At 33.7% G+C, this 19,752-nt stretch overlaps 1 long non-coding RNA gene across 1 annotated transcript in view; it reads left to right on the top strand.

Moving 5' to 3' along the window:
- LOC311440807 overlaps nt 1–17,529 on the top strand; it is a 242,320-nt gene extending 224,791 nt beyond the window's left edge. Inside the window, exons 5-6 of the long non-coding RNA XR_014695597.1 lie at nt 11,897–12,081; nt 17,028–17,529. This is a non-coding gene — a long non-coding RNA (uncharacterized lncRNA). The remainder of the gene's footprint in view (nt 1–11,896; nt 12,082–17,027) is intronic.
- The last annotated feature ends 2,223 nt before the right edge of the window (nt 17,530–19,752 follow it).

Genomic DNA, 19,752 nt, shown 5'->3' with positions numbered 1-19,752 from the left:
ATTTAATTTATCATCTGATCTTATGGGAATTTTGAGATCTTTGTCAATGCTAGTCTGAGAGCACAACAGGAGCAGTGTCTGAGTAACGGCGACTTTAACATTGTAGGGAAACTGTCAGCACTGTCACCTGTCACTTACTATAGTAAGTGTAGCAGGGAATCTTCCCAAAACTTGAGGGTACTTGGGTATTTTTTGTATTATCTGCTATTATTTTATAAAAGTCAGAAGTGACTTGCCACTTTCAAATTCTTTTACTCAACAAGACATGGTGAATGACATATATAAGTGCATCAGACTTGCTTCTTGATTGTATATATTTATCACAATATATATCTGTTAGGTCACTAACAGACCTTAGTTTGGATGACATTTAAAATTATTGAAATTTAATTTAGTATTTTATTTGCTTGTTTATTTTTGCTTTAGAGGGCATTTCTTTGTGCTAGATACAAGCCCTAAATACCTAACAATTGAAGAACAGCATAACAAATAGCAAAACAGATCTGGGGCTAGGAATACACAACAAATAACAGAGACTATTTTTGTAGCCTAAGCCTAGAGTACAAGTAAATAAAAAACAGACTGAAAATCATTTGCCCAGTATCACATAGCTATTAAGTAAAAGTGAAGAAGTGAACTGAGGAATTCTGTAGCTGTTTCATTCACTCTTCAATGCGTAAGATTTGGTCATTAGAAGTGACTTGAATATTTTTGGTATTATCAGCCAAGTCTTCAAACAATTATTTTTTTAAACACTGGAGAGGTTTTTGGTACAACCCAGTGTTCCTCTTTAGCCCTACTACTAAAGGAACATAAGCTAGATATGAAAATGAAGAGAACTGAAACTGAGTTCAGTATTGTGCCCTGAATATAGGTCTGTTCTGGAGTTGGTCAGTCACAGCTTTAACAAAAAAAAAAATATTTAGGATCTTGATACTTTTATTTTTTAATCACTTTAAGACAGTGCTGTCTTCAGCATATTTTAGGATAAAACAGAATGGGTATGTTTATTAATAACATCTCTATTTTATGGGTTAGGAAATGAAATCCTGGAAATACTGATATTTTCAGTTCAGAGTAAAAAATCTCTCCCAAGCATTCTTGAATACCTGCACACACCTCTCTTATTTATTTACTTAGTTTAAGGAATCTGCTCAGTGTCTTAAAATATACTCTGACAGTGTTCTTCAATGAAAATGTCAGTCAGAATATATTATTCTCATATTCTGATCTTCTGAGTAACGTTGGTCATTACATTTCACTTACATGTGATCTAAAAGGTAGTGGCTGAAGTAGTAGATATATTGTTTTGTAAGGGCCAGCAACCCCAGAAAAGGAATTAACCTGATAACTCCTGATACAAGAGGCTCATGTGTTAATTTTAGCTGTTGTGTTCTGTATAAAGGTCCTTTCCTTGCTTTACCTTAACTTACCTTACCCTCTGGTGACATATTTATGCAAATGTAACTGAATTGAATGAAGTCTCAATTTTGCTTTATTATAGGAGTCATAGAAAATGGTAATAAAGGGGACATATTGTGCTCAGTTATTTTGCAATATATCTTGGAGTTCTCACACAAAAATAATGAAGATGTTCTGAAAAAGGCAATTTCTTTGAAAATTAGTTTGGTAAAACAAGATGTCCTCAAGCACAAATAGTTAAATAAAATTAAACCTAAATGCAATTTCATTAACACTTGTCAGATAGGGAAAGGAAAAAAAAAAAATCCTCATTTGCAGGAAGTACTAAAATATACAATGAGACAATTCCAGTAAATTAGCATCTCAGTTAATTTGTTGACAAGTCATCTCTTCAGTAACTGTTGAAACTGTTGAAACTGAAAGCATTGACAGCCTATTATTGAAATCTCCATAGGATGTTAATGTAGAGTTGAGGAATTTTCTGTTGCTGAATGACTTCCTGGGGTCAGAAAAAAATGTCTGCTGCCATACTGTAATTTTTCAGGGAAGTATTCTTTATCATTAAATTATAAGTATACAGGAAGAAGCCCTCTGGTAGAAGAGTTTAAATTATAGAAGGTTATGTTAACATTACCCTGAGATCTGAGTTTCTGAGCAATGATAATAGAAATCTATAAAGTTTCACCTTGTAACAGTTAAATCTGATTCTATGATTACTAATAGGAAGAGTGACCTTTTAAAACATATGTGTGAGATAAATACATGATAACAAATGCTGGAATTGTACAAAATAGGCCTCTAGGCAAAGGAGAGCTCAGTAGTGTGGAATTCAAGAATATTTTTCACAGCTACTTCACTTATTGTTACTTTTTTTATTATTTTACCATTTTGCAGCCAAAGCCACTGTTCTAGATATTGTGTAACAGGGAAAAAATAAAATAAAATAAAATATAAAAGACTACCACTGTTTGACACTGTGATTTTGATAACTATCATTGCTACCTTTTCCACTTTCATGTGCATCTGTTTCTTTATTTTATTGCTATATCTTTTGGATTGCAACCCTGACAGTAAACCACAATGTAGGAGCCGTGTCCTTAATTGAAATTCATTTGATTGAGCGGATAAATAGATCATAGTATCAAAATTCCCATTTTCTGCTATGTAGGAGGGAATTTCTAATTAAAACTATTATTCTCAGAACACTCTTGATTTTTCCCATCTTAGAAAAATGTGAAATGTTTTTGACGTGTACAGAAAGTGGAATTTAACAGTATATGATACTCTAGCAATGCAAGACAGTTCTGTGCTGTACAAAACTTATACGCTTGCATATTTAATCTAAATAGCCTCCAATTTCTCTGTTAAGTTGTTTGCTTTCCAATTAACTGTATCTGTATACTTATAATGAGGTAAAAGTAAATTTTCTGGATATAGATTATTTACTGTTTAATATTCAAAAATTTGGGACCCTCAGCTGAAGTTCTTGTATGCTGCTTTAAGTTCAGTGGCCATTCTGACAAGATTTTAGTAGTTTAGGTTAACGTATATGATCATACTCTGGCTCCTTTGAGCTCTATATGTTATCCCTTATGTTGCATTGAGAAAAAAAGACTTGCCTTCGATGTATTCTGGCCTGTGATGTGAAATTAATGTATTTTATATAAAACATTTTTATATAAAACATTTATATAAAATGCATGGAAATGACTTAAAGTACAAAATCCTAAAAAATTACAAATAATGCGTTTGAATGATTGAACAGCGAAAGTTACTGCAGTATAGATGGTTGAACAAGCAATATTTTATCTCTGAGATTAGTAACTTTCCCTTCAGAGAAAAAAAAATAGTTCAGCAGCAATGGTTTTAATTAAAGATTGTTGCAGTCAAAACAATGATCAACTGTGCTCAGATTTCTCTTAACCATAGGTGTACTTAAGAAAAAATAAATAAATAAATAAATAAATAAACATAGTTACAAACAAGATTGATTCCTTTTTTTTTTTCTTTTTTTTTTTTTCACACATACCAAATGTATTAAATGTCCAGGAAGATACTTTGTGTATTAGAAAAGATAAACAACAACAACACTAAATTAAAATTTTAAAATTATGATTAAATAATGCCTAGAAGTAAAGTTTAAACTGAAATTAGTGTACCAACATTACAGGATGATTACAGGTTTGAGAGACTCTAAAACACATTGATACTGCTATTTTTTTCTCTTCTGAAGTTACTCAGCCAACTGGAAAGTAATCTCCTCAAGAGATCAATACTTCCCCTCAGTGTGCTGATTGAGTTAGCCTTCCAAACATAGACAGAAGAAAATAAAAGCAACAGACAGCTAGCAAATCCAACTAAGCCATAAATGAGTCAACATGTCCATTAAGATGCATTGACTTTCCATCTATTTACATTTAGAAGTAAGTACACATTGCAAATGGGAATTTGTTCAACAGGTGACATTATCCACCACACTAACATGCAGCAAACTATTCTTGTATGCCATTTCCTGAGACTGCTGCCATGAAACAAATTTAACTGTCTTAGATGCTATATGACCAAACTAGCATCTTACCAACATACAATTGGCAAAACGTACAATTTTGTGTCTGAATTTTGAATTGTATATTTTTTATCTGCTTCTGCCCTTCCCTGCATTTACAGAGGCTGTCAAACTCATAAATGAGCATTTCATCAGGATGTTTTCCTGTGTTTCCTAAACAGTTGGAACGTAGTTAGGCATCTTATTGCCAATTCATATTATAACAATAATTACTATCCCAACAATACCAAATCATCAGTAAAAAACATTAGTAGTATTATTAGTATATCTCTATACTATAGATAGTATATCTATATGCTCCTTTAAAAGATAGTATATCCTTATTTCTGTATGTAGATTTTTTTATCCAAGTCTCTTCTATCTGCAACTGTTTTTATCTCATGGTTCTAAAATTATGTTAAGGAAAAAATATAGTGATCTAACTCAACAGAAATTATTCCACTATATTATCTTTCTAGAAAAATAGTGGCTTTGATAATCAATTGTTGCGAGGACATTTGTTGTCGACGGAAGGAAGACACAGACGCTCAATATGAGTGATCAGTGAACTTCGATTTATTGGATAGCTCAGTCGTCTTTTATCTAATTCAATATAATTAGCTCATACATATTGCAAAAGCTAAGCTCATGATTGGTTAGTGCATTTCTCTATTTTATCAGCTAGTTTCTCACTCCCATCAACCGAAATAACACAGTTAGTACTTTCCCAGACCACCAACAGATATCATGTTCTTGTACCTGAAACCTCCCTGAAACCTCCCAGATCTTACGTGCGAAACCTCCCTGAAACCTCCCAGATCTTACGTGCTTTCTCACACTCATTTACGTACTTTCTCAGACTCATATGAGCTGCGTTCGATACTTTGTTAGCTCGCGACCTCCTAGTTGCTCAACATTCACATGACCTACTTCACTTAACCATTCCTCCACAATCAATGGTTCTTTCCTATTAGCATGCTCATATAGCAAGGCCTTACATTTACAGTGGCACGGGGGACATTCCATCTTGTCCATCTTGTTAAAGGTTGAACTAGATGATCTTAGAGGTCTTTTCCAACCTGAATGATTCTATGATTCTAATTAGTACCCTCTATACAGTAGTCACATGGGGTCCAAAACCCCAAAAACCATATTCAGCTAATATTTGATATAAACAAATATGTGCATCATTCTCAAAAGGGCTGATAAGTAAAGTAAAAAAAAAAAAAAAAAAAAAAAAAAAAACTCTTACAAAAATAGTTCTGAGCCTCGTCTCCTTACACAATGTAGGTATTGCTAGTGTTTCTTTACTGCTCATATAAATAATTAGAAGAACTGCTTGGTTGTCTTCATGTATTACAGCCCCAAATCATTCTAAAGTATAAACAGATGACAGGGATCTGTCACCTGTCCTGACACAGCAGACACAGCATTTACAGACCTAGCATCAGTCCTAATGCCTGCTTTAGGAGCTGAGTCTTGTCACATAACCTGATGAGTAGGATGAGTTCCTTTTTAATGAAAGCTGGTTAACCTGGCTGGCTGGATAGTGATGAAATGCTACGCTTCACGAACTAACCAATGAAGTGATTACAAGTGGCTTAATTTGAATGGTGAATTACTTTATTTCCCAAGAAAATGAGTAATAAATTGGCTGTCTATGTATGCTCAACTACCACCCAAAATCCAGAAAAAGGTCTTGTTAATGACTTCCTAACCTCCTCAATATTCGCATTTAGCAAAGCAATGAGTACTAGTTGAGTTGTAATGAGTGGCATTTACCCAAGTTACATATGCTTCCCTAGACAGTCTGGTGTGAAGGAGAGGAGAGATTATGGCAAAGGAAGAGGCAAATGTTTGAACTGACCTATGTACGTGAGTGATGTAATAATTTCCTGCTAAAATAACATCAGAAATAATACTATCTAATAATCATTGCTAACATGCTACTAAAAAAATAAATAAGTAAATAAAAAATCTCGTATTTGCTTTATAGCTCACTATATTCTAACTATATTTTGAAATTGATTGTAGGATATTATTTGCTTGTCGGGGATTTAATGGTTTATGTATAGATAATATTTCTTTCAATAGTACAGTACTTCATTTATTAGGTGAAAGAAAGATAGAACACACAACTAACTAGTCTTAACTAGTTAAGACCTAACAACTGTGCTGTAACATTAAAAGAATCAAATCTTCTGGATATAAGTTTTAATTAAATAGGCCAAACTTGAAAAGCAAAACAGAGTGAAAAATTATCACCTCTTAATTGAAAGACAAATATGATTTTAACTGTATGCCTTGTTTGAAATCACTCGGACTTGTATCATACTTCTACCAAAAAAGAGGTTATGATAACTTTGCATTTTTTACCAGCTTTGCTGTGAATAGAAACAGTATTGCTGCCCGTAAGCTATTATCAGATAATTAGTCTGCTTGGTGCATATAAAAATTTTGAATTAGAAAAACAGTATGCCTTTTAAATGGGAAACAATGTAATGCCCACTTTTCTGCACTCTGGATTATCCATTACAGAATGTGCTGTAGTGCAAGACTGTCAATGAGTACTTAAATGGGGACACGAATTAGATCAGAATAGCCGTTCATTTTTGGTGGACTATTGTTCTAAATGTTTTATGTTTATATAGATTATTCATGTATGATTGCGGTCATCCTCTCTTTGGTTCTAAAAGTTGAATATTTTCTAACAATTATCCTTCTTAGTTTTCCTCATTGATCATTGCATAGTGTTTTGTATTCCACCAGCTAATTTTTATGTTTTCTTGAATGACATGCAGACGTATCAGGGCAGATCATTGTAAATAATCATTGCACAGTAAATGGTTTCCATTTGACAATGTATTTTGATATCTTACAGAATCGCTGTCATCTCACCAACTAATGTGAGAGAAAACCTCTTTTCTACAAAGTACACCTTAGTTGATGTATTTTCTTGGATTTCTACTCTTACTGTGCCTGGCAAAGCCTTCCAAAGATATATTTTTGAGCTTCCCAGTTAAGAAGGGAAAAATAATATTGTGATATAACTGTCCTTGCAAAATTTTGTGATTATATTTGGTTCTGTGGATCAGGTATGTAGTATCCTTAACTGGTCTACTGGCCAAAACCACTATGAGTTTTTGCAGTGCAGGCAAACATACTTTGAATAAACTAAAAACATACCCTCATGGTAATAGAGAAAGAATATAAAGTGATCCTGCATTTAAAAAGTAACTTGATTTGATATTCGGTTAACTAGACATGCATCAATTAAATGGAGTTTTATTTGCTATCATTTAATTGGGAAAAAAATACACACATGCACTTCTTCCTACTTAATTGATGTATTGGTGTAAAGAATTCTTGCTGGGTATCTTGCAGATTAGAATCAAGAACACGCTTCTGTTGCTTAGAAAAATATAACACAGTACTTTATTTTTATATTCCTTTTTCTACTGAGGTTATTTCTACCAGCTATCTCACTATGTGTACATACAGTTGAAGGTGCAGGCATTACTTACAAGCAATACACACTGCGTACAACTAGCGTTTTGCATATCCAGTGAGGTAGGAACAGTATCATTTTCTTCCAGGTAGAGCAAATTAAATAAGTGCATAATTCCCTTAACCCAGTTTTACTATGAGTTCACAGAATCACACAGAATCACAGAATTTCTAGGTTGGAAGAGACCTCAGGATCATCGAGTCCAACCTCTACCTAACGCTAACAATCCCCACTAAACCATATCCCTAAGCTCTACAAGTTAATTTTGTCTTCTCTGGAACTGAATAAGGAAATACATCAAACATGTTGCACTGAGTTAGAAGATGAGTTGACTAATTAATTGGCTACATGCATGACTTTAGCATTTCTTGGCTGTACAATAGTGAGTGAATTCTGTGCCTTTTCATACAACTGTGCTCCAAAAGCTTTTCTTTATTTTTCTTCCAGCCCATTTGGATGTAGAAGAAATGTTTCCAGGCTGGGTGGCTATCTTTTTTTTCAGTAATTCTGTAATACATTTTAGAGAATCTCTGTATGGATAGATACAGCCTTGAGCTCATTTTGCAAGACATGGTGCTGTGCTAATGTTGCTGTAGCACAATGGTGCTTTAGCACAGTGGTTTACTACTCTGACTGCACTGTTTCTGATGTAGGAGTATAGATCAGTAAAGTACACTTTGTTTCATGTCCACATGCAAAACATGATCGCAGAAATTTATTCAGTCAAAAATCACTATTTTAAGACCAGGACTGACTAGAAAATAAGACCTCTTTTCAAGGAAAACATCAGTGTTTGGATACTTATTTTTGTTAGAACAGAAAGTGAGTCTTTGACGGTTTTAGGGATAAAGCACACAGAACACTTCAGAGTACTGTTTAGAAGACAGGAAAATTTTGGATTTGGTTTGTGCTCAAGCTGATTCAATACAGTACCTTAAATCTGGAGCTCAGGTGCTCTGGATATGCTTTGATATGCTAAGAAATGTTGTTTACAACAAAGTGATTTATTCCAACTGAACAGAAAGGATTAGGTGACCACATTTAGTGAGTCCAAGAACTGAAAGGATTTTAAGTTATCACTTTTACCCCAAGAACAAATTGTCTCTTTGGCTGGTTTAAAGTTGAGAACAACATATGTTCCTCCATCAGTCCTCAGCTCACAGCAGAAGTCTGACCTATATATAAAGGCCATAAATAGCAAGATACTTTTTTTTGCTGAATTTATTATTACACAGAAGAATAAAATGACTGTTCTTATGAGGCAGCTTACTTTTAGCATCTAAAGCTTCTCTTTCTCTCTTTTGCCTTTTATTACTATTTTCTGTATTTTTAAAGGGCAAAATCTGAGACTTTTGCATTTAGATTTCATTCTGTTGCAAGTGCTTGTGTGATGATGCACAAGCATCATATTTGTTTAATCTGTATTGTAGCATACGTCTTCCACTAAATGCCCCCAAACTGTTTTAGTTGTTTAATGAAGTTGACATGAAACCTAGTTTACAAATAGTAGTGTCAAGAATCCATAACAGTGTCATCCCGCAAATAATTCAACTAGGGGCTGACAGTTCAGCCTCCAAGGAGAAAAAACTTGTTGAGTTCTCTGTGGTTAGAGGTGATCAGAGCATTGTGATCTGTTAGACAAGTGACAATCTGATAGAATGAGAAGGAAGTTCTTGTGAAATTAGGAAAAGGTTAAGGATGGAGAATCTGATAGGAAGATTTTGAGAAAGGAATTAGGTGACTGATATGTTTCCACTGTGGAGGCCAATGGAGTTTCAGTAGACTTGAATGTACACTTGGAAAAGCTATACTTTATTTTGTTATATGAATCTGCTCTTATCTTGATGTTTCTGATCTGGGAAAAAGGAGCCACAGCTATCTTCTTTAGATTAACAGAAGTGAAATGTAGCCTGGGGGATGAAGAAATGGCTTGACTCTCAAAGGTAAAAAGTACTGTTCTAGAGAGAAGAAATGACCTTGTATTACAGAAGTATATATATATGTTTTTATTGTGCATTAATAATATATTTATTGACTGGGAAGAAGTAAATTGCTAGATTATACTGAACAAGTAAGAAGTTACCATGTTTGTAAAAGGGATACTCTTTAGTGGAAAGTCAGTTCATAAACATCTAACCTAATATGAGAAAGATGAACTGCACTTCCATGTAAGTCAAGAAATCAAATGAAATTTGGAATCAGTGGGATAGATTCAAACCTGTGTTTTTAGTTTGCAGGAAAGGCATACTTCTTGAACAAATATATCTGAAAGCAAAAACAATCAACCAACCAAGCAAAAACAAGCAAATATTCACTTGGAACAGTCCTGCATTTATGTCAGACAAAGAGGATGATCTTTTTGCCTAACAATTCAATAAGCAGATTGCATGTTGTTTTCTGGATGATGTTGCTGCCAGAAACACCAAACTCTATGCTACATTCCCGAAAGTGCTAATTGGCTATGAGTATGATATTCTTCCTGGGATGGAGTGCTAACTTCTGTTACTTGTACCTCAGGGAGGTTTGTCAAAAAGTCTTCTCGACACGACCACCTGCTAGTAGTCTGTTTAGAACACTCAAAGTGTCACCTACTTTCAGTCAAGTCCAGCTTGATGAGGATAAACAAAATGCATGGCATGAACAGTAAGGTATTGTCAGACTAACGTTAAAACTGCAGTGTATTAGTTTTTGCACAGAAATCTTGATGTGATTTATTTTCAAACAATGGATTTGTTTCCCCAAGGAAATTGTATATCCAAAATGTCTTTCATGGATCTTTGCACAGAAGTTGAAGTCAGATTAAATGCTGTAAAAGCAACCAGCACATTTGCAATTATTTCAGACAAAAGACATTTGGAGAGCCTGCTAAATACAACTTTTAGTCCTTTGGGATATAACTTGCTTAGAAACAAAACATTATCTTGAATGTAAATAGGAAGACACATTGATTCCGGTAACCAGAATGCTTCCAAATTTATTGATAATGATTTCCTAAAATCACTGTAACACTACAATTAATTAAAAATGTCCCAATTGCAAAGTTTGGTGCGTAAGTATTACATTTACAGTGCTTGGAAAACTTACTAGATTAACTTTTAGTTAAGCTATTTTATATCAAACTATTTTATATCAAAGACAAATGCAGCATTAAATTAAAGAATTTGTGCTGAACATGAAAATAATTAACACTTAAATAAAGATGTGCCATATGTTTTGGCAGAAACTGGAATATTCTGAAACATGGGGGCCTTCTGCTTGCAACCTTAGGACTTGAAATCTATTATAGTCTGGAAGCAAAAAAAAAAAAAAATCTTCAAAGAACATAGATATTGTTAAATGGGCATATTTTGTTTTAATTGATTGTTCAATCCAATTCAAAGTAATTATACACAAAAGTAATTATTCAAAATAAGTAGATGGGCTATTGATTATTTATTGCTGGCCATGCTGGTAAACTTATAGTATAAATGCAAGTATAAAATCTAAAAATTGTAGACACAGTTTGATCTTCTTGGTTATAGTCAGGTGTGTGAGAATCAGTAGCAACAAAGAAAGGGACAGACATGTTCCTATAAATGTTGTCTGTGAGACAGTTCCTTTCACTGGCTTCTATACTCCTGCACTTGTTTTTGGCTGAGACGGTTAATTTTCTTCATAGTGGCTGGTATGTTACCATGTTTTGGGTTTAGGAGAAAAATAATGCTGATAACACTGATATTTTAGTTGTTGCTGAGCAGTGCTTACACTGAGTCAAGGACTTTCCAGCTTCTCGTGATGTCCTGCCAGTGAGGATTCTGGGGCTGCACAAGGAGCTGGGAAAGGACAGAACCAGGACAGATGACCCAAAGTGGCCAAAGGGATGTCCCATACCACTTGGCGTCCAGCTGAAGAATAAAACTGGGGGGGAATTCGCCATGACTTGTTTTATATATATTATATTGTTATAAGCTGTGAGGAGATACAGAAGCAAGTGATGTAAATAACAGTATTTAATTGCTGGCAAGTAATACAGGTAACCTGTGATTGAGGACAGGATGGCATGTGAGGGCCCCCAGAATAAAAGTGATAACAGTTGGCAAAAATCAAATAACTTTTAAAAATACAGAATTCTGTTAAACTGTTAAATAACTTTTTGTTTGTTTGTTTGTTTTTAACTTTTGCACAGCTATGCATTTGCAGGTCTTAGCTGGAGTCTGCAGAGACAGACAAAAGTGCCAACATACAAAACAACAACAACAATAATAATAATAATAAACAACTGCTATTTCTGAACTGCCTGAAATTTGGAAGAACTGTAAGTCTTGTGAGACTTGTCTCAGAAGGTATAGGCGATTCAGATAAGCACTGAATAACCATCAGACATTTTGCTGCTTGCTTATCTTTGGTTTCAAACTCTTCTTTTTATTTTTATTTTTTTTTAGGCTTATCTGCCACAACAAAAAGAAAAAGGAGGCAAGGCACTATTATGGTCAAATGCCATAAAAACATCAATAATAAGAGGTTTTTCAGAGCTATTTGACATTTCTTGGTACCTGCACCCTGAGGCTAACAACTCACAGTACAGAGACATTTGGTCTATGTTAATTTAAGAAAAGCAGCTACCAAGGTAAGATTTAAATTAACTTGAGGTGGAGTATTGGTCCATTTGGTTTTCTTTCTTGGTTTTGATTGATTCTTGTTTCCAGAGTCATTAAACATATTTAGTAATAGTTTTCTGAGTAGTAAACAATTATTTTGAAGTGGTCCTAAACGGAACTTTCTTCCTGACAGCTCTGCTTGGACATTCTGTAGTAAAGGAATCTGACCAAAGTAACACTTTGTCAGAAAGAAGTGCTGCAAGAACTTTGTCACTTCTGTACCCTGAGGTACAAGTAACAGAACTGAATTCTTGCAAAATCCAGAACAACAGTCAGGAGGGCAGTTAAGTCCCCACCAACAAAAACTTTAATCGCTTTTCCCAAGAATATGGTGCTATATCTAATCTTCATTAACTTTACAATTTCTGCAGTTCTTTTCTATGGTCTTCTATACTTCTAAAATTACAAGCAATTTGGTTGATTTTATTCCTAGAAGAATAAGAATTAAACAAGAATTCTTAAAAAATAATTAAAAGGATATTTTAGTAATAAGGAACAAACCTTAGTTTATTTGAAGATCTTATATGTAATTTTACAGTAATTTTCTAAATGTGTTATACAGTATTTTTTTTCTATGCAAATTAGTTAGATTTATTCCACTTAGTCTAAATAAAACCTTTTCATCCTTGAAAGCAGGCAGGAATGTGTAACATATGTATTTATATATAAGTGTATAAATGAATTCATTGGAAGGTAACAATAGTGCTATATGGAATATAAATTCAATGTTATTTATAGAAATAAGCATATTATATGTTAAAAAAGACACACTTTTTTGCTAATCTCTATCACAATGACAAACTGCAGTAATATATTTGTAATTACTTACAATATCAGATTAGTACAGCAGACAATGTACAAACTCCATTATTAGCATTAATCTCTACCTCTTGCCCTGTAAAAAAAAAAAGTAAATAAATTTCTAGATGTCAATTTTAAACAACAAAATAAGAACTTTAAGAATTTAATTTTTTTTTAATTTAAAAAAATTAATTTTTTACACTTTTTATTCTCCATATAGTTATTTATATATCTTTACATATCTTCTCTAGAGAAAAATAAATAGATCAAAATGCTTCAGTCTTACAGATTTTCCAAAATTTCAACATCTGCAGTCAAACCCTTCCAATTTCTCCAACATTTTTTTTTCATTTTGGACACTGGACACTATACTATTCCAATATCAATAATATAATGGTAAATAAAGATTTTAAATAGCTTTTTTATTCGTTAACATGCAGCAAAAGCTGCACTTTTGTTAACATGCAGCAATTTAGCACTTTCTACTGCATTGTAAGTTGTGAATTCATGATTCTTAGGGCTCTTTTTGGTTTTACTTATTCCCAGTATAGTTTCTTATTGCTTAAGGAGGTCATTCAATTTTGTTAGTTTGATAGTATGCATAATAGCTATTCAGAAAGATAAATACTTCTTGCTTGTGCCTTATTTACCAAATAGTTTGTGCCCTGTTTGTGAAATAACAAAGATTACTTTTCATCATCATTGTTCCACTACATTAATCTCTGTCTCAATCTTTACGTATCTGCAAATATGATCACTAATCATTTCATTTCCCCTTAGTAAGAAAGTCACTGGTCAAAGTATTAGTTTGGCCATAGTCGAGATCCAAACTTCAGGGAACTTGTTAAAGTAATATTTAGTTAAAAGTAATTTCAAAGTCTTTAGGGATATTAAGGTACTCATGATATCCTAAAGCAAAAGTTTGCTTGAGTTATATTTTGTCTCAATTGATTTGTTGTTGGTATTCAAATGCTGTGACAAGAGACTGCTGTTTACTTGTATGACAGTGTCAAGGATATGGTTGTCATTAAGTTCAAGTATAACAAAAAGGATTGTCAAAGACAGTGCAGCTACTCACTATTGCAAGTTAATTTCACAACTGGATCCCTTTAAACTTAAATAGTTGCATCCATTGTAGTTTCTTTCTGTCTGCGATTCCTGCAATTGAAATGTGTAGCCACTGTGTGACATAAGTTACTTACTCCTCTCTACAAAGTCAAAAGGCTGTTCAGACTAAGTGGAATGCTTCGATGACATTGGAAAAAAGGTTAACACATGCAGACTTAATGCAAAGCAGAATTAGCCAATGTAACAGTAGTTATAAAATATTTTATGAATTCAGAGTTAGTGACCACTACATTAAATCACAATAAATATTAAATAGAATTGATGTATTTATTTGAGTTAATTTCCTCAGTGTTTAATTTCTCTTGAATTGATTGCATGCGATTTCCAACATTTCATGAAAAGGATTGTAAATGCTGCATATTTATAACCTTTTAGTTAAAATATAATGGAACTTGAGGAAAAACCTCTTCTGCATTGCAAAGACACGCATTAGCAGCAGTAGGAGAAATAAGTATTAGGCAGATGGCTATACTCTAAGATCTGAATGATCATAACGATCCTTTAATTATTATGACAGACCTATATAATTATTCAAAAAGATTTCACTTTAACTCCATTGTCTCCAGTTTGGTTGGAGAACTACTTTTGGTTAGACACAAAATCTTCATAGAAAATGTACAAATGGTAAACAATATACCATAGCTGTGGTATCAATGGTTGTTTTACTCTGGTTTTGTCAGGTTACTGTTAGATTTTGTTTGTTTGTTTGTTTGAAGTTCTTTCTTTTGTGAATCCAGTTAATGTTACCTAATAGCATTTTATGCTTGTAAAAGATTTTTTTTGGTATATTTATTTAATTTTACTGAAGCAACTTTTTCTCATTTTCTCTCTGTAGGTGCTTTCATATCTCTACTTTGTGCTCTGAGGGTAGAAATCTACTTAACCTAGCTCCAAGTCCTGCCAGAACCTCTTTTGCTTAAGAGTTCTATTAACCCAGAAGCACTTGAAAAAAAATGTGAAAAGTGCTAGTAAAAGAGAATGGTGTCTTAAAGAGCTCTTCTACATCCTCATTTCTTTTCTTACCAAAATAACTTAAGCTGCAGCTAGCTGTATCTATGCTGACACGCTTAGAGAAGTAAAGAGCTCTAAGGCCTTCCAAGCACAGGATAAATAATTGTAGCAAGGCGAGGTAGTATAGATGTTTTTTCTTTCTATTTCATATGCCATAGTTATTGTGGGTATATGCAGAGTTTTGTGTATAATACAAATGGGAGGTAGGCTGTCACAGGGAAAACTCAACTTGTGGTTTAGACCAGATCAGGATAGGAGCAGCTTAGTGATTTATTAGCAACATGTTATTAACTGGTTATCAACGAGCCATTCAGCATAGCTACAATAGCATTTACAAAATGTTAATGAAGACCTACAATCTTCTAAAGTTTTTATAACTGCTTCTCAAATGTTCCAGTCATATGCACACTACTAGTATGCCAATTCTCCACCTCTTGCAGGTTGAGGGTTGCACACTTCTGGGATGTGGTTCCCCCTGTTTACATATACTTTCTGTTAGAGCTGTGGGCACCCCAGCTTTATGTGTACCTTGCTGCTCCCTACAGCCTGATAATCCACAAACTTGTGAGGAAGGTGCCACGGTCACATACACATACCCAGGTGTGGGTCCCTCGTGCTGCACCATGCACTGTCTCTTCTCTAGCTCTGGATGTGGGCTGCTCATGACATGCAATGGAAAGGATGCTCTGCCCAGCCTAGGCAGAGGTTGTGTATTTCTGCTGAAGCCAAGCCAGGTTTAGAGAACTGCTCTGTTATCCTTTTCTCATTTCAAGAGTCCTCACAACTGTTGCAAAATAAAGTTTGCAACCACAGACTGTTTAATTGCTGAGGTAGGAATGTCCTCCTGACTGAGAGTAATTTCTATTGTAAACTATCTGTAGAATGTCAAGCTGTAAGTCATACCTGTCACCACTAAGCTTTTACAGCAGAAACAGCTGCAGTAGCCCTTGTGGGTGTTTGCCTCAGAAAATTCAGCCTGACTCTGCTCTGTGAAAAGTTTAAGGAAATAATAGTAACTGGACATGTCAAAGCATGACTTCTTTCCAGAAAATGACAACGAACCAGGCTACTGGGTTTGTAACCAAGTATGGCTCCAAGAGTGTTTCTTTGTGTGTGCAGGAGGGAAGGGGAAGCCAGAAGGACTCACAAAAGTGTCAGAAAGCATTAGAAACATATGTAATTAAACAAGAACAGAAATACTTGGTTAATCATATTGTCTGTCCGAAATTACACTTAATATCACCTAATTACACTTAATATCACAGTCTTCCTTCTTGTTTTGTTCCCTAGTGTATTAATAAACAAGCTACAAACTCCTGCAGTTCTTTGCAGTAATGACCTATATGGATTTATATAGCTTTGCAGTCTTGTAACGTTGATAATGTAGGGCTGAGTCCATAGAGTCTTAATAACCATCTGCCTTATACTAAATATGTTCTGGCACCTATGTGTTCTGAAAATCAAAGGCATTCACTAAAATAGGAAGGTATAAAAATAAATTCTTTAACTTAGGAAAGAGAAAAGGAAAAGAAATCCAGAAATTTATTTTCCAAAGAATGCAGTCTCAGGTCTCAGCTGTAGAATGAAAAGTGGGAGGACTGAAAGGGATGGTCCTTGGGATTCAACTGTATTTCAGTATAGCATCATTTACAAGATTCAAGGTTTAATTATATGCTAGATGTAAGAGGTGAAATGAAACACAAGGAGAAAAGAGAAAGACAGCTGTAGTGTAAATACAATTAATTTCCAGAAGAAAAAAGCTAACATTCTAAACGTTTCAATTGTGTATTGCTTAGAATGAAGGTGCAACTACTCGTGAATAACAAATGTTTGTCTGAGGCTGTGTTGTAGCAGGTAATTACTGTTAAGTTTTAACTTGTTCAGTCTCATGACATTTTTGATTAGCAAGCCTCTAAAACATTCCCAATAGAGAGGACTGTACTACTGACATGTATCTTTTTCTTACACTTTGCAGTTCTCTCAGAAGCAATCTGAAGAGATTAGAAATCATACACACGGATGCTGGAACATGTTTGGTTTGTCACTTTTGTATATACTGTAATAACTACAACTTGGAAAAGGTTATTAATTTTTGGGGGGCTGGCATGCCTCTTTTGTCTCTGAAACAATTTATGTTAACCTGAGATGACAGAATGGTTTTAGCAGCTTCCTAGAAGCTGTCATAACTATTACATTCTCCAAAATTCGATAAATCAATGCCTTTTATTTTTGCAAGAAAACTGTCTGCCTCGTCTGTTCTTCTGTAAATCTTGAGCTGCCATTTTTCATTTGCCTTTCATGGCTGGTATTACAAAATCGCTTATTAAAATGATTTCAGAAATAAATTTCTATAATAAATTCTAGAGTATAATCACTAAAAATATTGGCAGGGATATGGATTTTGTTGTTGTTGTTGTTGTCCATCCATGTCTTCCCTTCTAAAGTGCAATAAAGTGTTGACCTTTTCTACTTCAAAAGACAAATTCTGTTTTATTATGTACCTTGTATCTCAATATCTTGTTGACTGTAGTACATTATGAATTTTACTGGATAACATAGTTCCTCCTATCAAGAACTGGCTATACCTTACTACAGTTCATTGAAATGTCTGACTGCTTTGGAATAGAGTAAAAATCTCTTGACAGATGTCCTGACAAAGCAATAACGAAAAGGTCATACTACTTTTCCTGCAGCATTTATCTTGTTTCTTTACTGGCTGTGTACCATAAACTAGATCCAATTATATCTAATTAGAAACACCAAGTTCCATAATAGAAGTTAAAAAGCCATTAAAGGCTTGTATTAAAATTATCACACATTATATTTCAAAATTCTAAAACTGTTAAATGGCATCTCATCAACATTACTATTCAGATCCAGTCTAAAATCTTTTTACCTTTTCTAAAGATCAAGGTCACAGAGCTCAGCAGTTCTTGTTTTATGGGGCCTTGGGGCCATTTTGAACTATTACTACTTCGAGAATTGTTGATTATGATTGAATACTGGAATAAAAGTACATCGTAGACATTCTGAGCAAGTCTTCCCTGACAACATTATCAATGTATGGAATAACAAATGCCTGATATTCAGTGACAATTATGAAAATGCTTACTTGTCAATTTTTGTCGCCCTTTGATAAGCCGCAAATTAATAAAGACTAAGTCTAAAAATATTGCATATTTGAGTATGTACACCAATTATGTTTCCTTTGTTCTGATTTTGAAAAGCACAGTAAAAATAACTGATGATGCTAAAGAAAATATTTGCTGTATTAATAATATACAATAATAATTTTGGAACAGGCTATTTTGAAAAGGCACAGAATTTCACAGAGGTCTTTCAGCTGAATTTGAATTTTATTAGACCCATAGGTTGTTACATTGCTGATGGCATGATCACTGTTACGGCACCAGTAAAATAAGGTACTTTAATTTTGTGGCAGCTTTTTCACTGCTTTAAAATGACTTACTGTGCTCCATAAGATTTTTTATGCATAAGCAATATCAACAATAAACTTTGTTACATTCCAGCTAGCTCCATATTTTCAAATTTTTAATTTGAAAAATGGGTCCAAAGTCAAGGAGGAGTTATGTCACCAAGGTTGTTTCAGTAACACTCACTTCTACTTGGGAAGCATATGGATTCTGATTCGTACATTTGAAGAAGACTGGTGTACAGTAAGTCTCATTTTGCCTCAGCATTTTGTAACAAGAAGAGATTAGCCAGGTCACTATATTTTTAAGCCTTAATTCCACAGTTTCAAAAAACAGATCAAAATGTAACTTCGGTAATTATTTGACTAAATGCTTATTTTTTTTTCTCTCTGTTTTGTCTTCGAGTAATTCATGTGTGATATACCCAAGTGGATATAACTAAGAGAAATACTTTCTAAGCTTATCTGGCTTAAAATAAAAAAAAAAATAAATAAGAGATTCTTTTTGTTACTGAAAAAGTAACAAAAAATTTTTTTGTTACTGAACTTGACGTTCATTACGAATCTGTATAGAGTGGGACAGTATTATTCTTAATAAAAATTAAGCTAGTGAAAAGAAAGTGAAATAAATGCAACTTTCTAACAGTTCCTTAATACTATTTTTTCTTTTAAAAAGTATAATTGGTTTATTTACAAAGTGCTTTTACTTTTAGCGATGTATTTTTAAAATCACCAAGGAGTTAATTATAAACAATTTATATTTGATATATTTAATTATAAGATAGTATGAACTTTAGAACAGAATGGTTCAATACAAGTGAGCCTTATATTCATGAGCCTATGGTTTTGATCTACTCCCTTGCTTCTCTGTTCCTCTTCCTTTATCAGATATTTTTTTCTCTCTCACTCTGTTCATTCCATCTTTGATCTAAGTACAGACAGTAATACTGAATTTATTTAAGTCATGTGAAAAGAGCACATTTTTAACCTTAGACACATTGTATCCAGAAGTCTTCTTTGACCAAGTTAAAGATGGTAATAACTAATTTGTAGATGATTTGAGCTTTGAAGTATAGTGATTTTTTTTCCTGTTAGAAATTGCAAGGTACATCTATTTTTTTTCCTCTGACTTTGCAAAATAGGGACTAGATTCTTAGAGAAATTGCTTAATTAAGGCTCATTTTATATAGCTGAGGGTCTAACTTCCTGCTTTAAAGCTTATCTGGCTTGAAAATTTTCCATTTCTCAAATACAGGTGTTCATTGTG

Source organism: Aythya ferina (assembly GCF_964211825.1).
Source record: "Aythya ferina genome assembly, chromosome: 8".
NCBI lineage: Eukaryota > Metazoa > Chordata > Aves > Anseriformes > Anatidae > Aythya > Aythya ferina.
The sequence above is the reverse complement of the archived record's forward strand: the minus strand, read 5'-3'. Positions and strand labels throughout refer to the sequence as shown.